The sequence below is a fragment of the Leptonychotes weddellii genome, chromosome 1 (genome assembly GCF_054177405.1).
Source record: "Leptonychotes weddellii isolate Sample4059 chromosome 1, ASM5417740v2, whole genome shotgun sequence".
NCBI classification, from domain to species: Eukaryota; Metazoa; Chordata; class Mammalia; order Carnivora; family Phocidae; genus Leptonychotes; species Leptonychotes weddellii.
The window spans coordinates 141,181,274-141,193,066 of NC_138369.1; the positions used below are offsets into that span (position 1 = coordinate 141,181,274).

The 11,793-nt window shown below is 40.9% G+C and overlaps 1 long non-coding RNA gene across 1 annotated transcript in view; it reads left to right on the forward strand.

Annotated features, from left to right (window-relative positions):
- Nucleotides 1-11,259, forward strand: part of LOC115943515 (uncharacterized) — a 12,696-nt gene extending 1,437 nt beyond the window's left edge. The window contains exons 2-4 of the long non-coding RNA XR_014138329.1: nt 6,183-6,382; nt 10,358-10,956; nt 11,102-11,259. This is a non-coding gene — a long non-coding RNA (uncharacterized LOC115943515). The remainder of the gene's footprint in view (nt 1-6,182; nt 6,383-10,357; nt 10,957-11,101) is intronic.
- The last annotated feature ends 534 nt before the right edge of the window (nt 11,260-11,793 follow it).

The window sequence follows — 11,793 nt, forward strand, 5'->3', positions numbered from 1 at the left end:
ATCCCCCAGAATAGGGGGCATCACTTGTTCGATAAAATATGGTCCTTTGGCTTCTCCTTCCGGCTTTTAGCTTACCTTGACAGTACCATTTTTTAAAAAAAATATTGCGCTGGTTTTCCTGGTAGATAAACTGGTCTTGGGCTAAATTCTGAAATGGGTATTACCTAGAGCCCGGGTTCTTACAGTTCGGTACCCTTGGCCAGCAGCAACATCACCAGGAAACGCAAGCAATGAGAGTCTCTGGCCCCACCCAGACCCACTGAATCAGAAACTCTGAAGATCAGGCTCAGCAATCCGTATTTTAACAAGCCCTCAAGCTGATTCCGAGCAGCCAGAGTTTGAGAACCTCGGGCTTCTGGGGCAGATAAAGGAGAGAGTTAAATCAGGAATAGATGTCTGTGATTCTTAACAGCTGCTAGTGACTCATTCTCCCCAGTCATTCCCTTCTGGGTTTCTGTCCTTTTTAGGATGAAGGATTTGCTCTCAATCCCATCTTGTGTGATAAATTTCATCAACAGCGTCCGTTCCTTTCTGAATCAACGTGCATGAGGCGACTTTGAGCTTTATCCACTCCCCTGTGCATGCGTAGCCCACTTCTGTTTTTGGAACCACTTGCTCAATTTCCAGTCTGGGCAATTAGCTTCAAGTTACTCTTCATGTCAGAAGAGAAAAATAAGTTTGACTAAATCTGTGGTTCTAGGTTGAATTAAAGAATGGCAGAACCAGGGTCAGCACTCCAAACATGCTTGGTTTTAAAGGCTCTGAACAGTGCTACACACGAGCCACGTGGCATCCTGTCCCCCTGTCTCCTGCCTGCCCTTCCTAAAATTCATGACACAGGGTTAAGCAACTAAAGCTGAAAATGGGAGACATCATGGCTTCAGTTTTCAACTGTAAGCTCTGACGCAAGCTTTGTCTTGGTCTTGGGCTCGCTGGTCCCACCTGCCTCTCAGTGGGAAAAACTCAAACTGAATGCACGTTGCAGAGACAAGAAAATAGAAAAAATTTTCTTCCCTCCAGTTCCTTCTCCAGAGACCAGTGTAAAATGGGCCCCCAGTCCAACACAAATCTGCCTTTTAATAACCACGTAAGCCTAACTTTCAATAAAAATTATTCCAAGTTTGCGAATTTGTTACAAAAGCCTTTCTTGTCATGTGAGATGCTACTTTTCCTAATAGAAAAATAGTAGGAAATTTTATTCAACTCTGCCAGAAAATAGAAACTACGGTTATGGATATGACCTGTGTTTAACATCTTTGGGGTGGGACATGTTCTTTTATCTCAACAAAGATTCACTAACATGAAGTTCTGGTTTGACAGGGTCTCTGGGGTCCAGCTTCCATCTCTAAATAAGGTAAAATACGCATGAAAACTTGGTTTCTGTTGCCAGAAACTATTTTTGCGTTTCAAAAGAGTTTTGCTCAGTATTTAGTGCTGCTAAGCCAGTCTGACTCTAATTCACTGTAGACTTACAGAAGAACTCAGGCCCCGAGTGTGGGTTAGCCCCATGCGAATGAAGACAAGGTGTGTGATGGGTATTAAACCCTGACCTGGTGGACGGGGAGCCCCTGCCTAGCGATCTTTCCTGAGACGCTGTTGCAGAAGTGTGGTGGCTCCAGCCCAAATTCAATGCGAGAAAATGACGATACTGGGCCTTCACGTGGCCTTCCCTTTCTGCCACGTACACCACATTCTCTGCCTCAAAGACCCTTGCCTCACAGATTGCATGTTGTCACTATTATGAAACAAAAATAAATATTTTAATCGCAACATAAAATTTTGAATAAAAATTTTGGAAAAAGATAAGCCCGAGGCCAAAATCTGACTTACCTCTTAATAGCTGTGTGCCTTTGGACAAGTTACTTAACCTCTCTGAGACTTGGGTTGGGTTCCTCTCCTATAAATTGGGGAAAAAATGATAACCATAGGGTTGCTATGAAGACTGATTTGGATAACGTCCAATGCTGGCATTTAGTAGGTGTTATTATTATTATTTTTTTGTCATCTTAAACTCAACTGGTACAAACAGTAAATCTACATGCTAAAACAAAAATTCCCTACTGCCTGTGTACATGTATATGGGAGATATAGATATATAGATGTGGAAATATAGACAATTGAAAAAATTATATATATATAATTTTATATTATATATTATATTACATATAATATAATAATACATATAATTACATTTTCACTCTAATCAGCTCTGAGAAACAGTAATCTTTCTTTTTCCTTTCTTTCACTGTGAACTCTACATTCATCCTGGCATCCTGAGTGATATGTACAGGTTCCAGGTGGCTGGGACCCCACCCTGATGGGACCCGTTAGCAAAGTATGACGTGTTGCATCCGTCTCTCCCGAGTCTAGTAGAGTCATGATTTCATCATGGTTGTTGACTCACCCTTCCCATGGATTTGGTCCTGTGAAAAATGTCAAGGCATGCATTTTTCAAACTATGCCCACAGCAAAAAAATACATTTGAAATATTTTGTTTGAAAAAAATTTAGTGACAATTTGATGTTCCTAGTAGACTCTGATGCTGGTATTAAAAAAAAAAAATATATATATATATGTGTGTGTGTGTGTGTGTGCGTGTGTGTATACTCAAAAAGTCAAGAAATAAACCATTAATGTCAAAACATTATTATTCCTATTTGTTTTGTAAATCAACTTTTTAGTAAAGTGACTCACAAATTCAATATTAAAATAGTGGGGAGGGGCACCTGGATAGCTTAGTCGGTTAAGCGTCTGACTCTTGGTTTCGGCTCAGGTCATGACCTCGGGATTGAGCCCCGTGTCAGGCTCCATGCTGAGCGTGGAGTCTGCTTGAGATTCTCTCTCTCCATTCCCTCTACCCCTCCCCTGCTCTCTCTCTCTCTCAAATAAATAAATAAAATAAAATAAAATCTTTTTAAAAAGCGGGAGTCTGTACGAAAAGAGAATTTTAGAATGTACTAGGATACGATACAGGCATTTCTTTTGCAAAAAGATGTACACACATACACACACTGAAGTTTAGAAAGTGCCCCTGGCAGAGGAAGGCAGAGAAGCTGAGCATGCGTGGTGGGAGCTGGTGGAGAAAGCATTAGGTCATCTGCTCCATCCTGTCACAGTGAGATTATCCCCCAGATGGCAGTTTATGTTTCTGTGGTTTGCTGAGGGCTTGGGCTACTTTTAAGTAATTTTCTTCAAGGTCTTCGAAGCCAGTTTAAAATTATTTTGTGAACTATTCATTCTACCACATGCTTTAGCAAAATCTACCACAATCTAATATAAGCATCGGGATATGTTCTCTGTGACACAGCCCAGAGTCTCCTTTTCTTAAATTTCAACTCTCTACTTCAAATCTCCCCTGGTGTTTACATTTTTCCCAGGTACTGAGTGTTTCACTCAGTCTTGCTACACAGTCCACAAGAGACTCTTTAAGGTGCATGCCTGTGTCTCCAACAGAGACTTTATAAATGAATTGAATGTAAGGTGGTAATAAATAGGTCATCATTGAGGGTTACAACCTGTTTTGTTTTTGCTTCATTTTCTTTATTTTATTTTTATTTATTTATTTTTTTTAGAGAGAGGGAGAATGAGGGGGGCAGAGAGAGGGCAGAGGGCAAGGGAGAGAGAGAGGCAGAGGGAGAGGGAGAGGGGAGAGAGAGAAACTCAAGCAGGCTTGACACTCAGCGCAGAGCCGACACAAGGCTCCATCTCACAGCCCTGAGATCATAACCTGAGGCGAAATCAAGAATCAGACGCTCAACCTACTGAGCCACCCAGATGCCCCTCTTTGCTTCATTTTTAATTCAGCCAGTACCAGGTATTTCTTGAGGGTCAATTACAAGAAAGACACTGGGCCATAGCTCTTTGGCCCTGGACCTTGCACACTTTTTCTCTCCCTGCTCCTCCTGAAGGTGATCTCACACACACACACATATACACATACTCACACACACACACACACACACACACACACATATGCATCTTTGTCCCCATCTGGTTTGTTTTGTTTTTGTTTTTCACATTTAGTACTTGTGTAATGTTTTGTTTTCTGAGTTCACAAAGTTAACTTAGAAGAGTTTTTCTCAAATTTCTGGTTGAAAATAGTCACCTGGGGCAAAAATACAGTTTCTTGGGCCTTCTGAGTCAGTTAAACATTCTTTAAAATTTAATAAAAGAAGGTTCACACAATCCTTGGCATATATGTTCAATAGGGCTGAGGAAGGCACCATATAGTTTATTTATTTATTTATTTATTTTAAAATTTGTTTATTTTTAAATTTTTATTTTATTTTAGTTTATTTCTTTTATTTCTAGCAGGTTTCTCATCTGATTCTTGTCAACAGATAAGTTTAGGGACCACTGGAGGAGGAGATGTTCTCCTGGGTCACTTTCAACTTTAACACAGTGCACTTCAGACAATCCTGATGACTTTTCTCAGAGGTCTTCATTGATAAATGACATCAACTATCTTCTTTAACCTCTGGCCCCAAAGTGCTCTTGCCTCTGAGATTCCATAGCAGATATCCATATTCTTCAGTAGTGACTCACGCACTAACTCACAGAATTTCTTCAATGCCTCAAACTTTTCCTTAAATCTTTAATTTTATTTAGTGTTTTGAAATTTTTCATCATGCCACCTGAGACCATGGGAGACTCCTCCAGAGGAGGGCAACGTTTTATATATTTCTGTTTATTCTTCATTTTTGTTCACACAGTGTTTTGCTCTCAGATGAATGAGGTTTTGTTCCTAATTTGATTTTCCCTTTAAATATGAGTATTTTGCTGCATGGGTAAAGAATATACCATTTCATTGCATATACCAAGAAGCATACGATTTAGGAACCCCAGTTTTATCCTCACTGGTGCAGCTGTTGGGTGCTCATATAACCCCCTAATCCTTTATAAAAACTTAATCGGACAGCTGCCTTGATAATCCACAGTCTCAATAACAGCCTCTGTTGAGGAAAATAATATCCCATTGTAGTAAGTCTCACAGATGAATGATGTATCTCTGCAAAGAAATGCTGAATGGACAGGAGTCCCCTAAACTGGGAATCGAGCTAAATGCTGAAAAAAAAATCACCTTTAAAAATTTCTGCCGTGAGATGGAATTATAATCTTTGGATTTAGCAACTGCTGGTATCTTTGTTATATGAGTGGTTTAATTAGACTGTTTCAGTGTAGTGGAAGAGCTCTTTAAAGGACTTTTAACAAGGATACTATTGTTAAAGGAAAACAGCTCTTTCATTGGAGCCATTAAAATTATAGGAAGAAAAATGAAAAATCACCCCTGGCAGCATATTTTTGAGTCCGGCTGTGACTTCTCCAGCTTAATCACCAAAAAACTCTGCAACGCACTCCTTGTTTACACAGCAGTTTGATCTGGATTCTTGTAAAATTAACATAGGTTGACAAATTAAATTGAACACCACCACCCTCCAGGACATAAAATGTAAAGGAGATTAAAACAAACATGGGGAATGTTTCTGTAATCACTCAGTGTAGAGTCAGATCCAGTAAAACAAAAATCTTGCTTGTGAATATAATTGGGTGCAGAGTATCAGCCCATAGTTGATATTAATTACTTTATATATGTACCTACATCATTTTTCATACACCACTAAAAGAGATGTCTTTGTTTCCCCACCGATTTTTTTTTTTTTACCAGAATTTACTAGAGACATCTACTTAGTTCTCAAGTTAAGCAGTTCAGTGGTTTTGCACTATCACAGTTTAAAATCTCTCTCAAGAATTCATGAAATAAGGATCTTACATTGTCGGTGGTTAATTACATTAGAAAATTCAGTCTCTTTGAACTTATCCTCAAAAGGGATTTTTCTTGTAAATGAAAAAGACTCACAGGTAATCTGAAACGTATGTCTCAATAGAATTTGACAGGAAATACTCCTCAGCCTTGTCCAAGTTTATTTAGAAGTACAAATAAAAAGACTCCAAAATTTTAAATGAGAAACTCATGTTTGAATCCTGACTTTGAAAGAAAAGGAAATAGATATTATGTTAATGTAATTACTCTAACACCAACATTCTGTTTTGCCAACTGCTCAATGTAACCAGGGAAGTGAGGTGAGCATAAAGAGACACATGGCTGCTCAGCTAGGGCCTCACAAAGTCACCAAGCAAAGTGGGCTTTTGTCATTCTTGCCTACCCTGTCTTCCTATTGCAGGGAATCCTGATAAGGAGACCCAAGCCCGGAGGGCCCGCTGTTTCCTCCCCCAGTTCCCTGGCAGTTCAGGCCACCAGCTGCATCTGCCAGAGACTTTGAGCTTGGCTGAGGAATGCAGATGTGCGGGAGGTCTTCCCAGATGATGGCCAGTGCCCCTGAGGGAGGGGGGCGTCCAGCTGTGGCCAGTGGAACCATAGCAGGTGGGTGTGACAGCCTCTGGACTGTTCTGTGATGCCATCTTGGCTCTCTTATCATCCACGTCTCCTCCTGTGTTGCTCTCCAGCCTTCCTACCCATTCTGTCAACAATGTGACAGCCTTCCAATAAATTCCTTTCCTGCTTAAAGCAGAGTTAGCGTCTGTCTGTGGAACCAAGCACCCTGACTACGAGGTTAATTCCAGCAATTTAGGACCAGAAATTCCAGTGTGCCCCCAGGTTAGTGAGCTTATGTCATTAATGTTATTTAGATAAACTCTTCCTCACTCCAAATAAGATTTGAAATTACACAGAAAAGCACAAACCAACAAGACAAAAAAATAATAGAAATAGGAGGAAGGAAAAATAAAGGTGTTGGTATGAGCCAGGTTGCTCATGCACTACTTTATCATGAGAAATGGATCTTGTAGGCAATTCAGAGCCCTCAGTTCACCTGGGTCCTCACACTCTCTTCCCTGCCGGAAACCCTTTCTGGGAAAGCCAAAACAGCCAGAGGCTTCCATGGGGAGGGCGAGGAATATGGAGTCTAAGCAAAGGAAATGGGGCTATCTTCGGGGGCGGGTCACAAACCACAGTCCCAGGGCTCCTCTGTCCTGCCCTTGCTATGGCCGATGAGTTCCTGCTTTGGCCTCTGCAGTGTCTTTTAAGTCTCTTCTTTTAAAATGGAAATATATTTGGAAGAGATAATATATTGTCATTTACTTTAGCCAAGTGTTTCCCAAACTTCAGTCATTCATGTCCTCTCTTTACAGTCTTGCCATATTCAAATACTATTTCTTTTTTTTTTTTTTTAAGATTTTATTTATTTGACAGAGAGACAGAGAGTACAGATAAACAGAGCGGCAGGCAGAGGGAGAGGGAGAAGCAGGCTCTCCGCGGAGCAGGAAGCCCGACGTGGGGCTCAATCCCAGGACCCTGAGATCATGACCTGAGCCAAAGGCAGCCGCTTAACCAGCTAAGCCACCCAGGCGCCCCTATTTCTTTTTTTTCTAAGTACCTCCAAAACTTTTGTTCTAAATAATATACGTGAATGTGAAAGCTTGTTATGCTATATATTTTTTAATACTCATGGCAATAAACCTATAGAATTAAAGTGATTATACATCATCTTGCATGCTACGGAAAGTTTATTAAGTGAACTAGGATTCCATCCTTGTTTAAAAAGTTGTGCATGGAAGTTAAAATTTTGCGATCCTTACCTTACCTACCAAAAATGTCTATATTTTACTCTAACCTTGCATTTATAGTTTGGCTAGGTGCGGAATTTTGGGTTGAAATCATGTCCTCTCAGATCTTTGAAGGCATTTCCCCAACACCTTCGAGCACCCATCGGCGATGTTGTGAGAGGTCAGAAGCTGGTCTAATTCACAGTCTTGTTTGTTCCTTTTTTTCCTCTCTGAAAGTTCTTTTATTCCTTTTATCTTTGGCATTCTAAAATATCACAGGTTGCTTTGTTGTTTTGGGTTTTTGTTTGTTTGTTTCTTTGTTTCACTGGGGTTTTTTTGTTTGTTTTTAAATTCATTTTGCTATACATGAGCTCTTTTAACCTAAGCATTGTGACTTCTGAGCACTAAGATTCTACTTTTGGATATTTTTTCCCCTTCAATTTTCTGTGCTGTTTCTGGGACACCTATTAGTTAGATGTGGGACTTCCTGGATTGGGTCTCAGTGTTTCGTGCCTGAATCAGTCAGAGTTTGATCAGGAAAACAAAAGCCTTTCTGTGTGTTTTCAGTAAGAAATGTTTTAATACAAGGAAAAAACATTGGAAAGGCCGGAAGAGGGCAAGTTTCTTGAACTGTTACTGACTAGCTCAGTGTGCAATCCCAGCAGTGATGTTCACCTTGCAGCTGCTTCAGACCTCGTAGGCATCTTCCGCCTGTGTGTCTGATGACCACTGCTCTGGGGAACAACGCCTCTATTGTTCCACCTTCCAAATTACAGATACCCCCTGCAGGCTCTAACCTGAAACGTGGGGCGGCGGGGGACAGTCTGGGAGATGCAGGTCCTGCTTCTTTGTGATGCAGAGAGGTCCTTAGCAGGGGCAGCAGACATGCCAAGGTGACAGAGACAATCCAGCACAGTGACCCTGGCTCTGTGCAAATTCTAAATGCACCACATACTAGCTGTGACCTGGGGGGAAAGTTCCTAATTGCTTAAGGCCTTCTTCATCTCTCCCATTGTAAAGAGAGGGAATGATATTACTAGCTACCTCACAGATTTTCTGGGAGGACTGATTGAAATAATGCATGGAGAGGGTATAAATCAGTGCCTGGCACATATTCAAGTGCTTTTAGTATATGTTGGCTATCTAATTTTCGTTATTACTATTTAATTACTGTTTACCTTACATTTCCACCAATGTCATTTTGCTCTAAATTTTGAAAAAAACTTCTTCAACATGGTTTTCCAGACTATCCATTTTTTTTATAACAGTAATAATTTTAATCACTAAGGAAAATGTATTTAGATTGTTCTTTTTTTTGGTAACATCTTCTTCTCTGAGTTTATTCTTTTTTAAAACATGCTTTTTTTTTTTTTTAAGATTTTATTTATTTGACAGAGAGAGACACAGCGACAGAGGGAACACAAGTAGGGGGAGTGGGAGAGGGAGAAGCAGGCTTCCCGCCGAGCAGGGAGCCCGATGCGGGGCTCGATCCCAGGACCCTGGGATCATGACCTGAGCCGAAGGCAGACGCTTAACGACTGAGCCACCCAGGTGCCCCTAAAACATGTTTTTATTTTTTTAAGATTTTATTTATTTATTTGAGATAGAGGGAAAGCAGGGGGTGAGGGAGGGAGAGAGTGAAGCAGGCTCCCCACTGAGCAGGGAGCCCCACGCGGGACTCAATCCCAGGACCCCGGGATCATGACCTGAGCCGAAGGCAGATGCTAAACTGACTGAGCCACCCAGGGGCCCCAAAACATGCTTTTCTTTTAATAAGGTCTTGGGAAGATGAAGAGGTAAAACCTTGGGTCTGTCTAGTTTGTCATTTTGCGCAGAAGCTGACTGCATTGGATCAAGAGGCTCGGTGGCAGTGGTTATTCTGCAAGCGGTGTGCCAAGCGCGTCACTTTCATACTCTCACCCAATTCGGCTCAATCCTAAAACACAGGTGGTAGTATTGTCCTCGCTTCTAAAGATGAGATAACTGAGGCTTACAGAGGTCAAATGACTCACCCAGGTCACACAGCTCGTAACTGGTAGACATACATGTAATCACGGATCTATTGGTGACAGAGTTCAAGCTCTGAACCCGGGCTGCTAGATGGAGCTCATCCTAGGAGATTGCGGCCCAGTATCCTCGTGCATGCGCATGTCTCTTTGTGGCTTCCACCCGCCCTTGGCAAAATTTGCAGGTATAAACAAGCCTTACGTAGATACATGTGTACTATGGGAAATTTTTAATGCACTCTTCTATTATTGTCTAACAGCAAGTCCTAGCAGTGAATTTGCTAAGTCAGAAATTACCCACCGTGAGACATTTTTATGTGGTTTGACAAGCTGCCCTTAAGAAAGGAGGTTGCAGCATTTCGCATTTGTTATCATCTCCGTGTGTGAAAGCACCTGTTTGCCACCTGCTCACCGATGGCTGGTGTTACCCAAATTTTGCCAATCTCATAAAAAGGAAATGTTATCTCACCATTTAGATTTGCTTTATTTCATTTTTAGTGTGGCTAGACAGCTCTTCAAATGATTATAGGTCATTTATCTTTCTTCTTTTGAGAACTGTCAGTTCATTTTCTGCTCAGCTTTCTACTGGGATATTGCCTCTAGCTGGGATGGATTTGCAAGTTCTCTTCAGGGATAGCAAACTTTTGCCTGTTATTTATGTTGCAAATATACTTTCCTGTTCACCATTTCTATTTTTACCTTTCCGTATGGTATTTGTAAAAGGAGTTTTAAGTATTTGGGTAGTCAAATCTATCCTAATTAACTCTTACATATATTCTTTCCTTCAGTGGATGAAAGAATGAAACCAACATGTGAGTTGATCCATTAGGAGTGTGACTTCCCATCTGAGTTTCTAAAAGAATCAGACAACTCCACAACACGCTGGCCCAGCTTCAGGTAGTAGGTGCGCTGTTTAAGATGGTGAAAATTTTCACTTACACACTAAAGATTTACCTAAGCCAACTTAAGAAAACTCAGAAGGATTTCCAGCTACTAAGCTTACCCTTCCAGCTTACCTCCTGCTTCAGCTGAGTGGTGCTAAAGTCGGACTTGGAGTTCGGATGGTAATGGAGGCTGTTGGGATGGGTGTGGGTAAGTCATCCCTATCCTTTAACCCTGAGCTTCCAAACTGGTACGAGCTGCTGACATCAGAAGACTTCTCTGTTATTTCTCCAGTGTTTTGTTCTTTGTCTCTGTTTCAGGTTGCTCCCAGGATAGATGAAATTCAAGTCATAACTGACTAGAGATCAGATTTATAACAAGACAGTTCACCAGGCAAAGGTTCCCGGGGTTTGGGAGAGCATGTGAGGTCTGGGCTGCAGAGAACGATTCTAAATTAAAGCTCCAAGTTCAAGGAATGTGAATGAGGCACTGACTCTATTTCAGGGTGAGGTTTTAATTCTCCCTGTTCTGCCTTTTCAATTAGAGGGATCTCTCTGAACCCTCCCCCTACCTTCCTTCTCCAGGGAATCAAATCTTCCTTAGTCATGGCCACCACAACTATCTTAACTCTTATATTTTCTCTTTCTTAGGATAGTTGGCTCATCTGCCCATCTGCTCTACAAGATATTGGTCTTCCTCTGGGCAAAACTGTGAGCTACTCGTTTCTGTATCTAGAGCACTTAGCAGAGCGTCAAGCATATATTAGGCACTCTATAAATGTCTTTTTATTGTATCTGTGTTAGAACAATAGAAAATATTTGATTCCAACCTGCTGTTATGACCTTGGCTTGGGGCAATTGGGAATTAATAACTTCTGATATAAGTTGATATGAAAAATAGCAGTATCCCAGTGGGAATTATGTCAGACAGTCATTCAAAGAGGAAAAATCGTGACCCTCAAATAATCCCTTTAGGGGAACAGCCAAAGACTGAGCATAACTAGACATGGTCAGAGAGTCTGTCCGCAGAATAGGAGAAAAAAATATGTCTGGAGACTGGGCTAAGCACACAGTGTAACCAAATAATGCTTCAGCCATTGTATCCGTTGATCAGTTTACTCAAATTTCATTGGTTAATCTTACTTAACAAATCATGTAAAATAAGATAGTTATGAGATATAAATTTGGCATGCCACAAGTTACTTGAAGACATATGAAGTTCAATATAATTAACTGACCCTGAGATTCGTGTAGACATATCAGAAGAATGTTTTACATGCCAAAGCTTCTTGTAGTGCGCCTTTTCTAAAAATGATCAAAATGCATTGCAGCAATTTTAGAGA